Source organism: Balaenoptera musculus, chromosome 1, assembly GCF_009873245.2.
Source record: "Balaenoptera musculus isolate JJ_BM4_2016_0621 chromosome 1, mBalMus1.pri.v3, whole genome shotgun sequence".
Lineage (NCBI taxonomy): Eukaryota > Metazoa > Chordata > Mammalia > Artiodactyla > Balaenopteridae > Balaenoptera > Balaenoptera musculus.
The window spans coordinates 81,553,157-81,570,790 of record NC_045785.1 but is presented as its reverse complement, the minus strand read 5'-3'; the positions used below and the strand labels follow the sequence as shown (position 1 = coordinate 81,570,790).

Here is a 17,634-nt window from a genome sequence, read left to right as displayed (position 1 = left end):
TTTTTTTGTTTTGTTTTTTAAAAATTTTATTAATAAACTTTCTGCTGTTTACCAGAAGCTCCTTTTCTATTCTAAAATGCTAGTCTTAATGTCTCTGAGAAATTTGTGTCAAAGAAATCTTAGAAAACTTATTGTAGTATAATATATTTTAAAAAGTGGGCAATCTTGAGTATGCAGGTAAAGAATTTTTAGTAAGTATACTATCACAGATCAAGAAACAGAACATTGCTAGGTTGAGGTTTATATCTAGGAGTGGAACTCTTGGTTTATGAGATATGTGAATGATAAAACTTTAGCATTAGATACAGTTGAACATTTTCCCGAAGTGTTCTGCCAATTATCAGGGAATGGTATTCCATTTACCTCATATCCTTGCTAATGCTTGTCAGTTTTAAAATTTCTTGCTATTTTGGTAAAAGTGCAGTAATATATGTGTGGTCTTATTTACATTTTTCTGATGATTGTGGTTGGGTATCTTTTGTTGGCCATTTATATGTCGTCTTTTGTGAAGTGCCTGTTAAGTCTATTATTTTTTTTTAATTGGTCTGTAATTCTTTATTCTGGATATGAGTTCTGTGTGTGTGTGTGTGTGTGTGTGTGTGTATACACATCTATCTTCCATGAGTCCTTTCTGGACTTAATCTTTTTACACTCTGTATGTTGCCTTTTCACTCTTTTAATGGCCTTTTTTTGATGAATGGAAATTGTTAATTTTAATGAAATATACTTAATCCTTCCCTTTATGATTACTGCTTTTTGTGCCCTACTTAAGAAATCATTGCCTAGCCTAAGAATATGGAGATATTTCCCCATGTTACTGTACAGAAGTTTTATTTTGTTTTACTTTTCGTATTTAAGATGTACAATTTACAGTAAATTCCAGATGGATTGTAGGGGTCCAGATTCACTTTATACCATATGGGTATCTATTTGACCCAGCACCATTTACTGAATATACCATCCTTGCCCTTCTGCACTGTGTGACACTTTTTCATAAATCAGGTGACTGTATAAGTGTGGATCTGTTTCTGGACAATATTCTGTTTCATTGGTCTATTTGTTATCTTTGCACCAATATCAGTATCAACTGATGTAACTTTATAATAAGCTCTGATACCTGTTGATCGCATTGCTGCACATAGTTGTGGCGAATGGGGGCTACTCTACGTTGCGGTGTGCAGTCTTCTCATTGTGGTGGCTTCTCTTGTTGCGGAGCACAGGCTCTAGGCGCGCAGGCTTCAGTATTTGTGGCTCATGGGCTCTAGAGCGCAGGCTCAGTAGATGTGGTGCACGGGCTTAGTTGCTCCGCGGCATGTGGGATCTTCCCAGACCAGGGCTCGAACCCGTGTCCCCTGCATTGGCAGGCGGATTCTTAACCACTGTGCCACCAGGGAAGTCCCACATCTATTCTTATTTATTCTTAGGTATTTGATTTTTTAAATATTATTGTAAGTGATATTTTAAAACATTTGTGGCCAGTATATAGAGATACAGCTGATTTTGGGGGGTGGGGAGAGTGGCTCTGGGATTATTTTAAAACAAATCCTAGACGTCATTTCATCAATAAATCCTAAATCTTTAATGTCCCTTCAAGACCTAGTCCAAATTACACCTTGTATGCTCTCGTTTTCCAAGGTTTTTAAATCTCTTCTTGTATGTTATCTCCAGTGTCTGGGACCAATTAAAGATTTATAGAGTGTTTAACATAGAGCGTAACTGTGTTAGGCTCTGGGGATATGAAGCTGATTAAGATGCTGCCCCTGCCTTTAAGAAATTGAGAGTCTAAGAGGAGTTGTAGAAATTCAGAAGACCTTTATCCTCCACTAGGAGAAGTGCTGTGATGAAAATTGGTTTGGCTGCATGCAAAAGGGACATTTAAATCCAAGTGTGAGGCACGTACCATGCCTGGCTCCCAGTGTTCTGAGAGCTGCACGGAGGAACTGGGCTGTGGGTGAGGGCTGCTATCACCGCACATACTTCTGCTTTATTCCTTGGCTTTCAGCCTTGAGCCTCGCTCCACTCTTCTTGAGTCTGGAGTCTCTCCAAGTCACTGTTTCCAGAGAATAAATTTATGAGAGGATGTGAATAGTGGAGAAGGGAAACTGGAGGTCCATGTACAGACTTTACCAGACTTTAAACCAGTAACCTGCTCTTCAGCCCCACACTTCTTCCCCACTGACTATGTCCCTCGAGACTCTCAAGGGCTGAGCCTTTCTGGGGCTCTGTGGGCGAGGCACATCAGCCCGTTGACCATATGCCCTTGTGCAGGCCTGTAGGTTTAGCTTCCCATCCTCTACTCAGTTACTTATTCCTCCGTCTCTTTTCTTGTTTCATAGATGCCATATCTCTTACCTACCTGAGATTGTTAAAGACAGTTTCTTTAAGCTTTCTTTTTCCTTGCATAGCTTGTTTTCTCCAAGTTACTTTTTTTCTGTTTGGTATAGTCTCAGCAGTAGAGGCCCTCTTCAGAGGTCTGGTAATCCTCCTTGGGTGTTTACTTGTGACTGAGAGACCAAATACATCAGGTAGCAGTATTTTTTAAAAATTTAAGTGTGATTGCACACAGTAAAATATATAGATTTTAAGTGTATAGTTTGATGATTTTGCTGTGTGTACACCTGTGTAATGAACACAAGGTACAGAGCATAGTGAAACCCCTAGAAAATTCCTTCATATCCCTTCTATCTTCCTCACTCCTTGCCCAGAGGCAACCACTATTCTGATTTCTGTCTGCATAGATTAGCACCAGTATTTTCGAAAGTTGCCCAGGTGATTCCAGTGTGTGGTCAGGATTGAAATCATTGGTTTGGGTGGGCTGTTTGAGGCTCTCTCCAGTGTCTATCTTTCCGTTTGGCCTGGTCAGATTTCCCAGAGAGTATCCCAGTTTTCTGCTTGGAGGCCAGAGGTCTAGTTGCCGGTGGTCTGGGAACTCAGGAAAAGAGGGCTAGGTAATGAGCCATAGAGCATTTAATATGAAGGGACATATAATTTGCCTCTTTTTGTTAGGATACCTTCATCTGCCACCATGTGTGATTTACCCTTTTTAGAGAATAAATCTCTAACCTGCTGCCTCATTGAGGTTGGGTCACTCAGCAACTCGGGAGAGGCATGGGCTCTAGGTTTCTAACTGTTCAAACAGCTTTCACCTGATCCTTTCTTTCTTTAGTCTCCCTTCCCCCTCTGTGTTCTGGCAGTTTCTGAACCCTTTGAGGATTCTGTAGTGTAAAGTGGGTTTGTTCTTAGCTGTCAGCACTGCTGTCTTATAATTTGTCTTTGACCAAATCAGTTATCACTCATCCATCTTACCAGCTTCCAAAATTTTGTTGCTGTTGGTTTCTTCCATTCTCTCGATCCTTATAGTTTGTGTCCTAAAAACAGAACAAAACAACAGCAACATTTTCTTTATCTTGTTTTAGTAGGGTTTTGGGAGGGAGCAAAATTAGATGTGTGGGTTCAGTCTGCAGTCTTAACGTGGAAGTCCCTCATCTGCTTTCCATTCATCATACAAAAATGTGCTGCCATCTGCCCACCACTGTTTTCTTCTCCCTGTGGGGTTGTAGCTTTTAAAATTTCTTTACCGTTATCTACATAGAATGTTAGGAGGGAGAGCACTTAAATATTGGATCAAACTGTAATTTCTCTAGAAATTTCTAAATTCTTTTGAGAAGTTTACATTGTCCCAGAATCTTATAATCTCAGGATTGGAAATGATTTTAAAGATAAGCCAGCTTAGTGAGCTATTTGATACTTTCTGTAGTGGGAAACTCGCTATAAAGAGAGAAATGACTGGAGAAACAGAGTGGCCTGTGGATCTCTGCAGTGGGTCTGGAAATCAATATGTGTATTAAACATTTAATATTGAATGAACAAATAATAGATCTTTTATATTTGTAACATACAGAAGTTATCAAAAAGTCGTGGTGGTTTTGTTATTTTAATCAATAATTCTTAAATCCAGCTACTGTCATGGGGGGAGGTAATACTCAGAATTTTTTGGTTTTTGTTTTTAGCTGAGTTCTCTGAATACTTATTACAACGGGTCATCAGCAGTAATAGGGGTGAGGGAGAGAGATAGGAGATGCATTTGCCCCTCAGGTGGATCTTGAGGGTCTGCCAGCCTGTGGGGGTTTCCTTCAGGCCCGCCTTCCACCAGATGCGCTTCAGGTCTCTCTTGAACTTGATTTGCTGCCGTTTCGGGCGTCCTTCCTTGACTTTCCGCAGTAGGTACTGGGTCCTCTTGACCAGCTTGCGGTACTTGAGATGATTCATCTTGTGCCGGCAGATCTTGAGTGTGTTTTTGCGCTGCATCTGGGGTGCATCCCAGACCTCCTTACCCCACTGCTTGACCCATTCCCCCACCTGGCTGGGCGGACACTCATAGAGTTGGGGTGGAGACACAGTCCCTGGGACCCCAGCGTCCAGTCTGGGCAGGAGGTAGCCAGCTCTCCAGGTCAGCCAGCTCTCCAGGGGGCTGATGGATATCTTCCTGAAGAGCAGCATCTCCTCAAGCTCCAGATGGACCCGCCTGCCAGGGAGGGAGGCAACGCCACTTGGGCCTGTTGGTTGCGTGCTGTAGTGAGGCCTGCAGGCATGCGTGCCCAGCACCCCTGAGACAGGCCAGGACCCACTGCAGCCTACCCGGGAACAGCCCTGAGCAGCTGGGAAGTGAGGCGCACCAGGAACAAGGTCTGTGTGTGGCGGCGGCCCCAGGTGCTCAGCGGAGCCTCCCTGAGCCTCAGCTTCACCGCGAGGTGCCCACCGCGTGGGTGGTGTGGACTCTCGAGTCCCAGGTCCCAAGCCTAGCCGGCAGCAGCTGCCTCCGCTGTCCCTGGAGCCCGCGGCCTCACGCTGACCCTACCCAGACACCGCTGGGAGACTGACCATTCTGCTGCCCAGTATTTTTTGTTTTGAGAAAAAGATTATATTCCAGAAAAAATTGAAAAGTATTGCTAAAGTTGTAGAAATCTTATAGTTAACATGAACTGGTAAATTAATTAGAACCACCCATTAAAGCCTCTCTGTTAAGCTCCTCTGATAACTTTGTTATGCTTTGCACTCCTTTTTTCTTTAAAACACTAAGTATGTTTCCAAATGCTCTTTGAGATAAGAGTTTTTTATCATAAAGTTCATGATGAAATAAAAATATTATTCTCAATATAATTTGTTTTCTCTTAGGCTAAATTTGTAAAACTTTATGTGTTTACCTTTAAATTGTGTCCATCCTTTTCTGTGTTACAGTATCCTTTTACATTTGAAATTTATGCTAGTGAGTGGGTTTTTTTGTTTGTTATTTTCTGTAATGCCCTTATTTAGCAAAACAAAAAGCTGTCAGCCCTTTGTTGCTCTTCAAATTAATTTTGGACAAGTTATATAAAATATAAAAGTCTGCTTATCACTGCACACAATTTTATATGTTTGCATATAAAATTCAAGCTATCAATCAAAGATAACATTGGCAGTTATTACTATCTGTTTTGGCGGTATGATAGTCCTTTCTCATTGGAAACCTGTAGGTTAATTAATGTGTGTTTTGTGGCTAGACGCTGTTGACTGTGGCTTCATATGTTTGCTCAGAAAGGGTCATCCAATTTCTCATAATTCTAAGTTGCCTGGTGTGTTTATTTGTTGCCATTTCCAGATGTTTATTACTGTCTCTGTACTTCATGAGAGCATTCCCTGCCTGTGCTGTTGGCAGTTTATTGTTTAAGTGGCCAGACAATGTGGGTTTAGTGCTTGTTAATTGTTCTTTGTACTAATCCAACGCTCACAATTGTACTTTGAAAAATGTTCCCTAAAGCTGGTTAAACTGGCTATTATCTGGGTCTTCATTGTTCGTTTTGCTATTCAGTGTCTTTTGGGTTCATGATTAGGGCTCTCTCCTTAAGGAACTGCTGGCTCCTGTGTTCTTGGAAGGAACCTTGATAGAGATAGGAGCAGAATGGTTTTATTATGGATCATTGCTCTTTTTGTTTTTCATAAGAAAGTGTAAGCACTGATAGGGAAGTGAAGATGGGGATTTTGTCTTACCTTTGAATTGGTATTCAAATGATTAGTTGCTGTATTTGGCCTGATACAGATCTTTTGCTGTGTTAAAAATGAATACAGGGCTTCCCTGGTGGCGCAGTGGTTAAGAATCCGCCTGCCAATGCAGGGGACACGGGTTCGAGCCCTGGTCTGGGAAGATCCCACATGCCGCGGAGCGGCTGGGCCCGTGAGCCACAGCTGCTGAGCCTGCGCGTCTGGAGCCTGTGCTCCGCAGCGGGAGAGGCCGCGGTGGTGAGAGGCCCGCGCACCGCGATGAAGAGTGGCCCCCGCTTGCCGCAACTGGAGAGAGCCCTCGCGCAGAGGCGAAGACCCAACACAGCCATAAATAAATAAATAAATAAATAAATAAATAAACCCAAAGTTTAAAAAAAAAAAAAAAAACGAATACAGCAGTCTCATAAATTATGCTAGTAAGTTTGTTAGAACAATGTTAACAGATACTGGATAGGAACTTCCCTGTTGGTCCAGAGGTTAAGACTCCACGCTCCCAGTGCAGGGGCCCGGGTTTGATCCCTGGTCAGGAAACTAGATCCCACATGCCGCAACTAAAGATCCCGCACATGGCAATGAAGATCCTGCGTGCTGCAGCTAAGACCTGGCGCAGCCAAATAAATACATACATACAAAAATAAATAAATATTAGAAAAAAAAGATACTGGATAAAAGTTTCACTTGAATGAACAACTGTATAATATGATATTTGAATGAGATACATAAGAGAAAGAAGAAAAATGTAATATCTTCAAGTATACCAGAATCAGGATAGTTTAGAAGACTGAGCCAGAATTTGCTGGTGAGAAGATAGACTTTGAAGTAAATTGAGAATGAATCTTAGGGAATAAGCTCATGAAAAGTGTAATGCCTTTAAACATTTAATTTAAATACATGTAAGAGAGGAGCACAAAGTTAAAGACTCAACTTGGCTGCTTTTTTGAAAATGTGGAGAAGCTTCTTTTCTGCTGCTGGATGAACAAGGTTATAAATGTTGTCAAGCATTTAACACACGAGATCAAAAAACTGAGTCAGTAAATGATCTAGAAATTTAATGAAGTTATGAACATTGTCAGTAAGTCAGTAAGAACCACCAAAGGTAACACATATATAGCATCTCCTATGTGTCAAGCATAATGATAGGTACTGGGAAGACAATGGTGATCAATTCTACATAGACAAAAATCTTTGCTTTCACAAAATTTATAAACCGGGGGAACACACAGTTGGTATACTCTTGTTTCTTTACTTTTTTTTTTTTTTTGGCCATGCTGTGCAGCTTGTGGGATCTAAGTTCCCTGACCAGGGATTGAACCTGGCCCCGGCAGTGAAAGCCCTGAGTCCTAACCACTGGACCACCAGGGAATTCCCCGTATAGTCTTGTTTCTGAGTGAGGTGATAATTAAAAAAAAAAAAAAAGGGTAATTAAGTGATTAATTTGTCTTAAATCTTGAGGGTTTTTTTTTGGTTTAAATTGAAGTATAATTGATTTTCAATGTGTCAGTTTCAGGTGTACAGCAAAGTGATTCAGTTATACTGAATCTATTCTTTTTCACATTCTTTTTCTTTATAGGTTATTACAAGATATTGAATATAGTCCCCTGTGCTCTACAGTAGGTCTTTATTGTTTATCTGTTTTATATATAGCAGTGTGTATCTGTTAATCCCAAACTCCTATTTATCACTCCCTCCCCCACCCCCCCCCCCACCCCTTTCCCCTTTGGTAACCATAAGTTTGTTTTCTATGTCTGAGTCTGTTTCTGTTTTGTAAATAAGTTCATTTGTATCATTTTTTTGATTCCACATATAAATGATATTATATGATATTTGTCTTTCCTTGTCTGATTTTACTTCACTTAGTATGATAACCTCTAGGTCCACCCATGTTGCTGCAAATTATTTTATTCTTTTTTATGGCTAATATTCCTTTGTGTGTATACCACATCTTTATCCATCCATTTGTCGATGGACATTTAGTTTGCTTCCATATCTTGGTTATTGTAAATAGTGCTGCTATGAACATTGGGGTGCATGTATCTTTTCAAATTAGAGTTTTCATCTTGTCTGAATATATGCCCAGAAGTGGGATTGCTGGATCATATGGTAATTCTTTTTTTTAAATGAAATTAAATTAAATTTTTATTTATTTGGTTGTGCCGGGTCTTAGTTGCAGCTCGCTGGCTCCTTAGTTGTGGCATGCATATGGGATTTAGTTCCCTGACCAGGGATGGAACCTGGGCCCTCTGCATAGGGAGCGTGGAGTCTTAACCACTGTGTCACCATGGAAGTCCCTCATATGATAATTCTATTTCAGTTTTTTAAGGAACCTCCATACTGTTCTCCATAGTGGCTGCACCAATTTACATTCCCACCAACAGTATAGGAGTGTTCTCTTTTCTCCACACCCTCTCCAGCATTTCTTATTTGTAGACTTTTTGGTGATGGCCATTCTGACAGGTGTGAGGCTTTTTATATAATTAGTATGGAAAAATGCTGAGTGAAGTAAAAGTTTTAAATTTTAATATTTGCTTTAAAAAATTTTGAGGTAAAGTTTACGTATAATGAAATAAACTTAACTCTACAATTGAATGAGTTTTGTTGAATGTGTACTCCTGTGTTAACCTCTCCCTCCCCAGTAATCCCACACGGTTCCTTTAGTCAGTTCCTGTTCTGATATCTTTTACCACAGATTCGTTTTTCATGTTCTTGAACTTCACCTAATAGAATAGTAGAATAAGTGTGTATTCTTTTCTGGCTGGCTTCTTTTGTTCAACATAATGTTTTGAAATTCATCCATGCTGATGCTCCCATCAGTAGTTCTTTTTAACTGGTGTGTAGTAATACATTGTATAACAATAACACAGTTTGTTTATCCATTCTCCCATTAGGCTATTATGAAAGCTGTTATGAACACATAGCTGTTAGTCTTCTTATAGACATACATTTTAGTTTCTCTTGGATAAATAACTAGTGGTGGACTTACTGGTTCATAGAGCAGATGTATGTTTAACTTTAGAAGACATTGCCAAACAGTTTTCCCAAGGGAATATATCATGTTACATTGCAACCAGCAGTCTGTGAAAGGTCTGCTTGAGTGACAAATCAGAATTGAGTTTCAGAAAGACTGTGGTGGTACAGTGGGGTATGAGACTTGAGATAGGGAACACCCACAGTTAAGTAATACAATTGAAAATTGATGTATTCTTGTTCTAAGGAATTGATAGGGAGGAAGAGACTCTTACAGATTCTGGAGCCTGTGGTATGTGGGGTGAGGATAAGGCAGGGGTCATGTGATCCCCATGCATCTGCCATAGGCTGTTGGATATTGGTGTGCCATTAACAGAGAGAATACAGTCATTAACAGAGAATACAGTGGAGGAGTAGATTTTAGAGGGAAGAGGGAGAAGTAAATCTGTTTTGTTTGTAAGTAGTAATTGGGATAAAAGGAAGTAGATTAAATAACTGTGTATAGTGAGGAGAAGGCCCAGGATGGAATTGGAATTTTGGGGACCATTGACATGTAAGAAATGAGCTGATGACGAGAAGTCTGCAAAGGAGCAGAAGGAGTGAGTAGCCACCACAGAAGGGAAACCAGGCAAGTGATTTAACAAACTGAAAGAATAGATCTTTGAAAAAGGAGGGAGGGGCTTGAATGTTGTTAATGTGAGTAAAAAATAAGTATAGCCTTTCTGGAGGTTAACTTTTTTTTTTATTATTTGACCCAATAGTTGCACTTTGTGGAATAACTTCTAGAGAAACAGACAAATGTGGAAAGGTATCACACTCACACACACACACAGTATTATATAGTTTTCTATTGCTGCTGTAACAAATTAGTACAAACTTAGTGGCTTAAAACAAAAATTTAGTCTCTTACAGTTATGGAGGCCAGAAGTCTCAAATGTTTCACTGGGCTAAAGTCAAGGTATTGACCCGGCTGGTTCCTGGGGTAGAATCCATTTCCTTGCCTTTTCCAGCTGTTAGAGTTGCATTCCTTGTATTCCTTGCATTGCATTCCTTGATCCCTTCCTCCATCTTCAAAGTCAACTGCATAGCATCTTCCGATGGGCCCAACCCAGATAGTTCAGGATAATCTCCTCATCACAAAATCCTTCCCTTTATCACCTCTGCCAAGTCCCTTTTACAATTTAAGGTAACATTCACAGGTTCTGTGTTTTATGATGTGCTCTTTAGGAGGCCATTAATTAGTCTACCACATAATACTAACAAGGACAGAAGATCAAGGTACATTAAATTAAATTCTCAAAAATGTATAGTATGATCTGATTTTTTTTGGCTGCACCAGGCGGCATGCGGGATCTTAATTCCCTAACCGGGGATTGAACCTGTGCCCCCTGCAGTGGCAGCATGGAGTCTTAACTGCTGGACCACCAGGGAAGTCCCCAAGTGTGATCTAATTTTTGTTAACTTAAAAAAAATACATATATACCCATATATTAGCATATGTATAGAAATCTTAATATATACTGTACTGCTAACAGTGGCTGTCTTTGAGAGTGGGATTACAGAGTACTCAAACTTTTCCATTTTTTCCTGTGATATTTCAATTCTTTTTTTTTTTAATTATTCATTAATTAATTTATTTATTTTTGGCTGTGTTGGGTCTTCGTTTCTGTGCGAGGGCTTTCTCTAGTTGCGGCAAGCGGGGGCCACTCTTCATCGCGGTGCGCAGGCCTCTCATTATCGCGGCCTCCCTTGTTGCGGAGCACAGGCTCCAGACGCGCAGGCTCAGTAGTTGTGGCTCACGGGCCTAGTCGCTCCGCGGCATGTGGGATCTTCCCAGACCAGGGCTCGAACCCGTGTCCCCTGCATTGGCAGGCAGATTCTCAACCACTGCGCCACCAGGGAAGCCCGATATTTCAATTCTTAACATGTATTTGCTAATCAGAAAAATAAAAAATAAATAAAAGGAAAAGTACTGTATGGGTCACACGTTACAGAGAGGTCTGTAAGTAAGATAAGGACTATGAAGCATTTACTGGATTTAGCACAAAGAGGCTGTTGGTGAGTGACCTTGGTAAGTGTGGTTTTAGTAAAATGGTATGGTAGAAGCCACATTGCAGTGAAAAAGTGGGAGATGAAGAAGGGAAGAATGAAAGCTAAACATCTGTCCCGTTGCTTAGCTATGGGGGAGGGACGATACTGTGAGACAGGGGGTACTTAGTGGGATGTAAGATCCAGCGAGAGCGCTAAATATGGCAGAGCAGCCTGTTTAAAAGTTGAGAGCAGAAACTGGGAAGAAGAGAGAGATCACCTGAGTTCCAGGATAATTCACAGAGCACGAGGCCTGTCTTCTGACTTTAGACAGAAGACCCACTTACCTGTGGCAGGTGAGACTAGAGAGGTGGATATGGGCAGTAGTTAAGTTTATAACATTTTCGTTTTCTTTAGTATTATCAGATTAAAAAAAAAACCAAAATAATTCTTGTAGTCCTAAGTGCTTCTTTGGCATTTTGTTGAAGTCCAAAGTTATTGTGTACCTGTGTTAATTTAGTCTTGCTAATGTACTATCATTTTGTTGGTTTCTGATTATTCTTGTAGCCTCATAGTATTTGAGTATGTGAGGTTCAGGGAATGAGACCTTAGTTTTCTAGTGCAACTTTTTGGGGACTCCTCCCCCCCTGTTATTATTGAAACTAGTCATTGCATAAAAATCTGCTTATATGGGTTTATCAATTTTCTCTTAACTCTACAATGTCACAGCAGGAAAGCATTAGAGGTATCGTTCACTCCAACCTTTTTTTAAGTTCCTGACAAGGAAACAAGGTTTAAAAAATCTAAATAACTTGTGAAGGCCCTATGCACCTTGTCAGTAGAACATGGTACTTTTACCTTGCTGAGATGCTGAGGACCTTTCAAAAAATTATTATTTCATTGATACTATATTTCTGCCAGGATTTCCTGAGTTTTCATGTGTCCTTCTATCCAATTCCAATTAACATACATTTTCCACCTCTTAATTTCATCACTCTTCTTTCGCCAGTATAAGTGTAATTAAATTAATTAAAATGACAATTTAAAATACAGTTTTTAGGCCTTGCCATGATCTGTGCATTATTTACCTATTTGGAGAATTATGTTGAAGATTCTTTTTTTTTTAAAATTTTATTTATTTATTTATTTATTTATGGCTGTGTTGGGTCTTCGTTTCTGTGCAAGGGCTTTCTCTAGTTGCGGCAAGTGGGGGCCACTCTTCATCGCGGTGCGCGGGCCTCTCACTATCGCGACCTCTCTTGTTGCGGAGCACAGGCTCCAGACGCGCAGGCTCAGCAATTGTGGCTCATGGGCCTAGTTGCTCCGCGGCATGTGGGATCTTCCCAGACCAGGGCTCGAACCCGTGTCCCCTGCATTAGCAGGCAGATTCTCAACCACTGCGCCACCAGGGAAGCCCCATGTTGAAGATTCTTATTGACATTTTAGGATTTTTCAGAACTGTGGCAGTTCATTTTTATTTCACACTGGGTATGGAGTGATGGTGTTTAACACACTTCTTGACACAGTGCTTGATATATTGTGTATATTAAATAAAAAATTCATGTAATATGTGATATATTTTAAGAGGTACTTGTTCTGAATTTGTGCTTTTTTTGGACTAGATTAAGATCTAAGGAAACAGGTATTTTAGTACTCTTGCTGCTGCCAGGAAAAAATTGTGTAGATATGCCCTTTTTTTTTTTTTTAAACAGTTTTGTGTTTGTAACAGTGGAAGGTTGAGGTCAGGGGACAGGCTTATTAGCTCCTTATTCATGAACTTGAACACTTGGCTATAGCAATATTAGGTGCAGCTCAAATTATCAAATTTTTAAATAAATTTATTTGTTTATTTACTTATTTTTTGCTGCGTTGGGTCTTTGTTGCTGCACGGGGGGCTTTCTTTAGTTGCGGTGAGCGGGGGCTACTCTTCGTTGCGGTGTGCGGGGTTCTCATTGCAGTGGCTTCTTTTGTTGTGGAGCACAGGCTGTAGGTGCGCAGGCTTCAGTAGTTGTGGCTCGCGGGCTCAGTAGTTGTGGCTCTTGGGCTCAAGAGCGCAGGCTCAGTAGTTGTGGCGCACGGGGTTAGTTGCTCCACGGCATGTGGGATCTTCCTGGACCAGGGATCGAACTCGCGTCCCCTGCATTGGCAGGCAGATTCTTAACCACTGCGTCACCAGGGAAGTCCTTCATTTTCAAATATAATTTCCATCTCAATATGTTAGTTAATTGAATTGCTTAAGTAAGTAATCAGATTGGTTTGGGGCAGGTCCTATCTGTCTGTCAAAATCCTTAGAGTCATGACATGTTCTGAGGTTCTGTGTTTTTACTTTTGTGTTCTTCTGTTTTAGCTCACCTTCCTATCAATGATTTATACTTGTCAGGACGTTTTTGTTTTAGGGCTGAATGTTTAGTATCCTGGCTCCATCATTCATTAGCTAATGGATTCTTGGGCAAGTTGTTTAACCTCTATAAACTTCAGTAAAATCTGTCTCAGGATTATTGTGAGAATTAAATAAGATAATGAATGTAAGTCTTGTCGCAATGCCTGGTACGTAGTAAAACATACAGTAGATGATGGTGGTAGCAGCAGCAATGGTATATCACTGTGTACAAAGTTTTCCTTTTCTTTCTTTTTTTTTTTTTTTAATTAAAGTGTAGTTGATTTACAATGTTGTGTTAGTTGCAAGTTTTCCTTTTCTGATATTTTGCTCTAGAGGTAGGAAGGATCAGAGAGATGAATATATGCTGTATGCCTATAGAAAATAAATTAACTCAGAGAAATTTGTTATATAGACATCTAAAGGAAGAAGACTTGTCAGCAGTGTTACCCTTATTTCCTGTTTTTTTCCCTTTCAGTGTAATTCCTGTTTGCTGTTTTTTCCATTCCTGTTGAAGCCAGTGCTCTGTATCTTTCTCTTCTTCCATCTGACAACTGTTAACTTAAAAAGTGAAAGACGTAATTTGCAATTCTTCTTTGAGGATATTTATAGACTGTGTTTTAAAATCTGCACTCCATATTTATTGATAGTACTCAAAACATGCAAGACATTGCTATTTATATAATAATGTTGTTTATTCCCATGTTTGCAGAGTTGGAATAATACTTCCTTATAACCTGCTTAAAAGATTGAAGATAGATATTACATTTGCCCCAAGCTTAAATCCTACTGGGACAACGTTGAGTATAAATAATTTTTTATTTTTTTGCTTTCTACATGTTTATTCAGTTGTATACCAAGATTTTTATGAGTTCTGAATTTCCAACACCTTGAAGAATGTTGAAGTAATGGTGTGTACAGATAATTATTATTTATTTATTTATGTATGTATGTATGTATGTATGTATGGCTGTGTTGGGTCCTCGCCTCCGCGCGAGGGCCCTCTCCAGTTGCGGCAAGTGGGGACCACTCTTCATCGCGGTGCGCGGGCCTCCCACCGTCGCGGCCTCTCCCGTTGCGGAGCACAGGCTCCAGACGCGCAGGCCCAGCAATTGTGGCTCACGGGCCCAGCCGCTCCGCGGCACGCGGGATTCTCCCAGACCGGGGCTCGAACCCGTGTCCCCTGCACCGGCAGGCAGACCCCCAACCACTGCCCCACCAGGGAAGCCCCAGACAATTATTTTTTATATTTACATTGGCATAGACCACATTTTGAAATTTGATCATATATTTTGGATATACTTCTAAGTTTGATACGTTGCTATTTATTTTGGAAGCAAATAAGAAAAGACCTCTCTGGACCCATTTGGCATTACAAACACTTAGACAAATACCCACTAAAAAAGTATGATACTGTAAGTTGGCGAGTTCTGGGTTTGTAATCTTGTGTAATCAGTTAGAGTTGTAAGTTAAATAATGGTCCCAGAGATACAATTTCCTGTCACTCATCTACTGGCCAATTTCCCCATAAATTTATGGGTTCGTATAAAACTTACTGTGGGGCTTCCCTGGTGGCGCAGTGGTTGAGAATCTGCCTGCCAATGCAGGGGACACGGGTTCGAGCCCTGGTCTGGGAAGATCCCACATGCTGCGGAGCAACTAGGCCCGTGAGCCACAATTACTGAGCCTGCGCGTCTGGAGCCTGTGCTCCACAACAAGAGAGGCCGCGACAGTGAAAGGTCCGCGCACCGCGATGAAGAGTGGTCCCCACTTGCCGCAACTAGAGAAAGCCCTCGCACAGAAATGAAGACCTAACACAGCCATAAATAATTAAAAAAAAAAAAAACTTACTGTGAAACTTGGGATGCTCCTAATAATCTGTTTCAGACTAAGTATAAATAGTTAAAAAAATATGATGTAGTTGGAAGAACTCAGATATCTATAGAATTATCCATCTATTTATTTTTTTCAGCCAGCTTTTGTTGTTGAGTTTCTAGAATACACTGGGTACTGTGCTAGGCATTATGGAGGGCAAAGTAATACCTTCTCTTTGGTCAGAACAAAAAGAAGATGCTGTTTTAGGCTATAACTCTGCTCCCGTCTCAGTATTGCTCCTAACCTGCAATCCTGACCTTAGTAATGATTTGTTAATATGTTACTTAAGCATTGTTGCTTTCTCCCTTTTATTTCCTTCTTGTATAGTTTTCAGATTAGAACATATAAAGTCTGTCATGATGAAGGACTCTAAAATTGGGAAAAATCAGAAGTATAAATAATTTTAAAACCATAAAGTTGGGACTTTCCCGGAAGTCCAGTGGTTAAGACTCTGCGCTTCCACTGCAGGGGTCACGGGTTCGATCCCTCGTGGGGGAACCAAGATCCCGCATGCCGTGCGGAAAACCCATGAAGTTAATGTCTTATATTCTGTTCTATTGTGGTAATTGCTGTTGGCAGCTTCTGTTGCTGTTTTTCTTTATAGTCCTTTTCTGGCTTTCCAGCCAGAGCAAACTATTAAAAGTCTATTTGGCATTTGTATGCCAGTGTTCATAGCAGCATTATTCACAGTAGCCAAAAGTTGGCAACAACCCAAAATGTCCATCAACAGATGAATGGATAAACATAAGATGAGTAGAGTTCTTCCTTCCTTCTTTTTTTCCTTTCTATCTTCCAGCCTTAAATATACCAGGTTTTTCATGGGCTCAGAGTTTCTAGCACCTTGATAAATGTGAGAAGTATTTGTATATAATGGAATCTTATTTAGCCATAAAAAAGGAATGAAGTTCTGATACATGCTGCAGTGTGGATGAACATTGAAAACATTATGCTGAATGAAATAAGCCATGACACAAAAGGACAAATATTGTATGTATGATTCTACTTATAAATCTAGAATAGGTAAATTCTTAAAAATTAGAAAGTAGTTTAGTGGTTACCTGAGGCTGTGGAGAAAGGAATTGGATACATCGTTTCTGTTTGGGGTGATGAGAATGTTTTGGAAATAGACAGTGGTGATGGTTGTACATCACTGTGAATGTAATTAATTCCAACGAATTGTACACTTAAAAATTGTTACAATGGCAGGTTTTTATGTTCTATATATTTTACCCCAATTAGGAAACAGGCTGTTTGGAACCTGTAAGAGGCTTGTGGCTAGTTCACAGTTTTACTTCTAAGTGAGGCTGAGGTCTCATTCATACTTCCCTTGTTCATGCTCCATTGTTTTTGAAAAAAAAAGACCAGCATTGATTGAGTGGTGAGTTTATGGATGATTCATTGTTCTTCATGATTTTCTTTTTTCTTTCCTTTTTTCCATAAATATGGATCACTTATAAGGAAAATATCCATAAATAAGACTTATTTTAAGAACAAAATCAGGGAACTTCCCTGGTGGCACAGTGGTTAAGGATCCTCCTGCCAGTGCAGGGGGACACGGGTTCGATCCCTGGTCTGGGAAGATCCCACATGCCATGGAGCAACTAAGCCCGTGCACCACAACTACTGAGCCTGCGCTCTAGAGCCCGCGATCCACAACTACTGAAGCCCGTGCGCCTAGAGCCGGTGCTCTGCCACAAGAGAAGCCACTGCAATGAGAAGCACGTGCACCGCTACAAAGAGTAGCCCCCGCTTGCCACAACTAGAGAAAGCCCGCGCACAGCAACGAAGACCCAATGCAGCCAAAAATAAATAAATAAATAAATAAATAAAAACAAAATCAAGTCAGAAAATATTTATCTTCTTTGGCTTACTATATAGTATTCCTTTCTTTCTCTTATCCTTTATCTCTTCTTGATCATCTTTCAGGTTTTTTTTGGATGTATGTATCATTCCTTAATTTTACAGTTTTTAAAATAACCAAATTGGAGATAATTGGAAAAAGAAGGGATTCTTTCCATCCCCAAATTCACTACTATAACACTGAGTTTCTTGGTTTTTAATTTTAATGTATTTTCTTCTGTTCTCTTCTTGCTGATATCTTTGTTCTGATAAGAATTTATATATAATTTGAGTTGTTTTTTCATTTTTTGCTGCATTAGCCTTCTGCATGTGGTCTGCCTTATTATCTTCCTAACCATGTTTTTAAAACAAAGTTACAACTTCCAGTTTCTAGTCCAACATGGAAGTTGCCACTTCCTGTTAACAACAGGTAAAAAGCTGAACAAACTGAAAAATCAACAGTTCTTCTTAGATTCAGCAGGGAGGTGAGGTCACAGGACAAAGCACTGCCC

The 17,634-nt window shown here is 40.2% G+C and overlaps 1 protein-coding gene across 11 annotated transcripts in view; it reads left to right on the top strand.

Moving 5' to 3' along the window:
* EVI5 (ecotropic viral integration site 5) overlaps positions 1-17,634 on the top strand; it is a 227,345-nt gene that overhangs the window by 1,405 nt on the left and 208,306 nt on the right. The window lies entirely within an intron of this gene.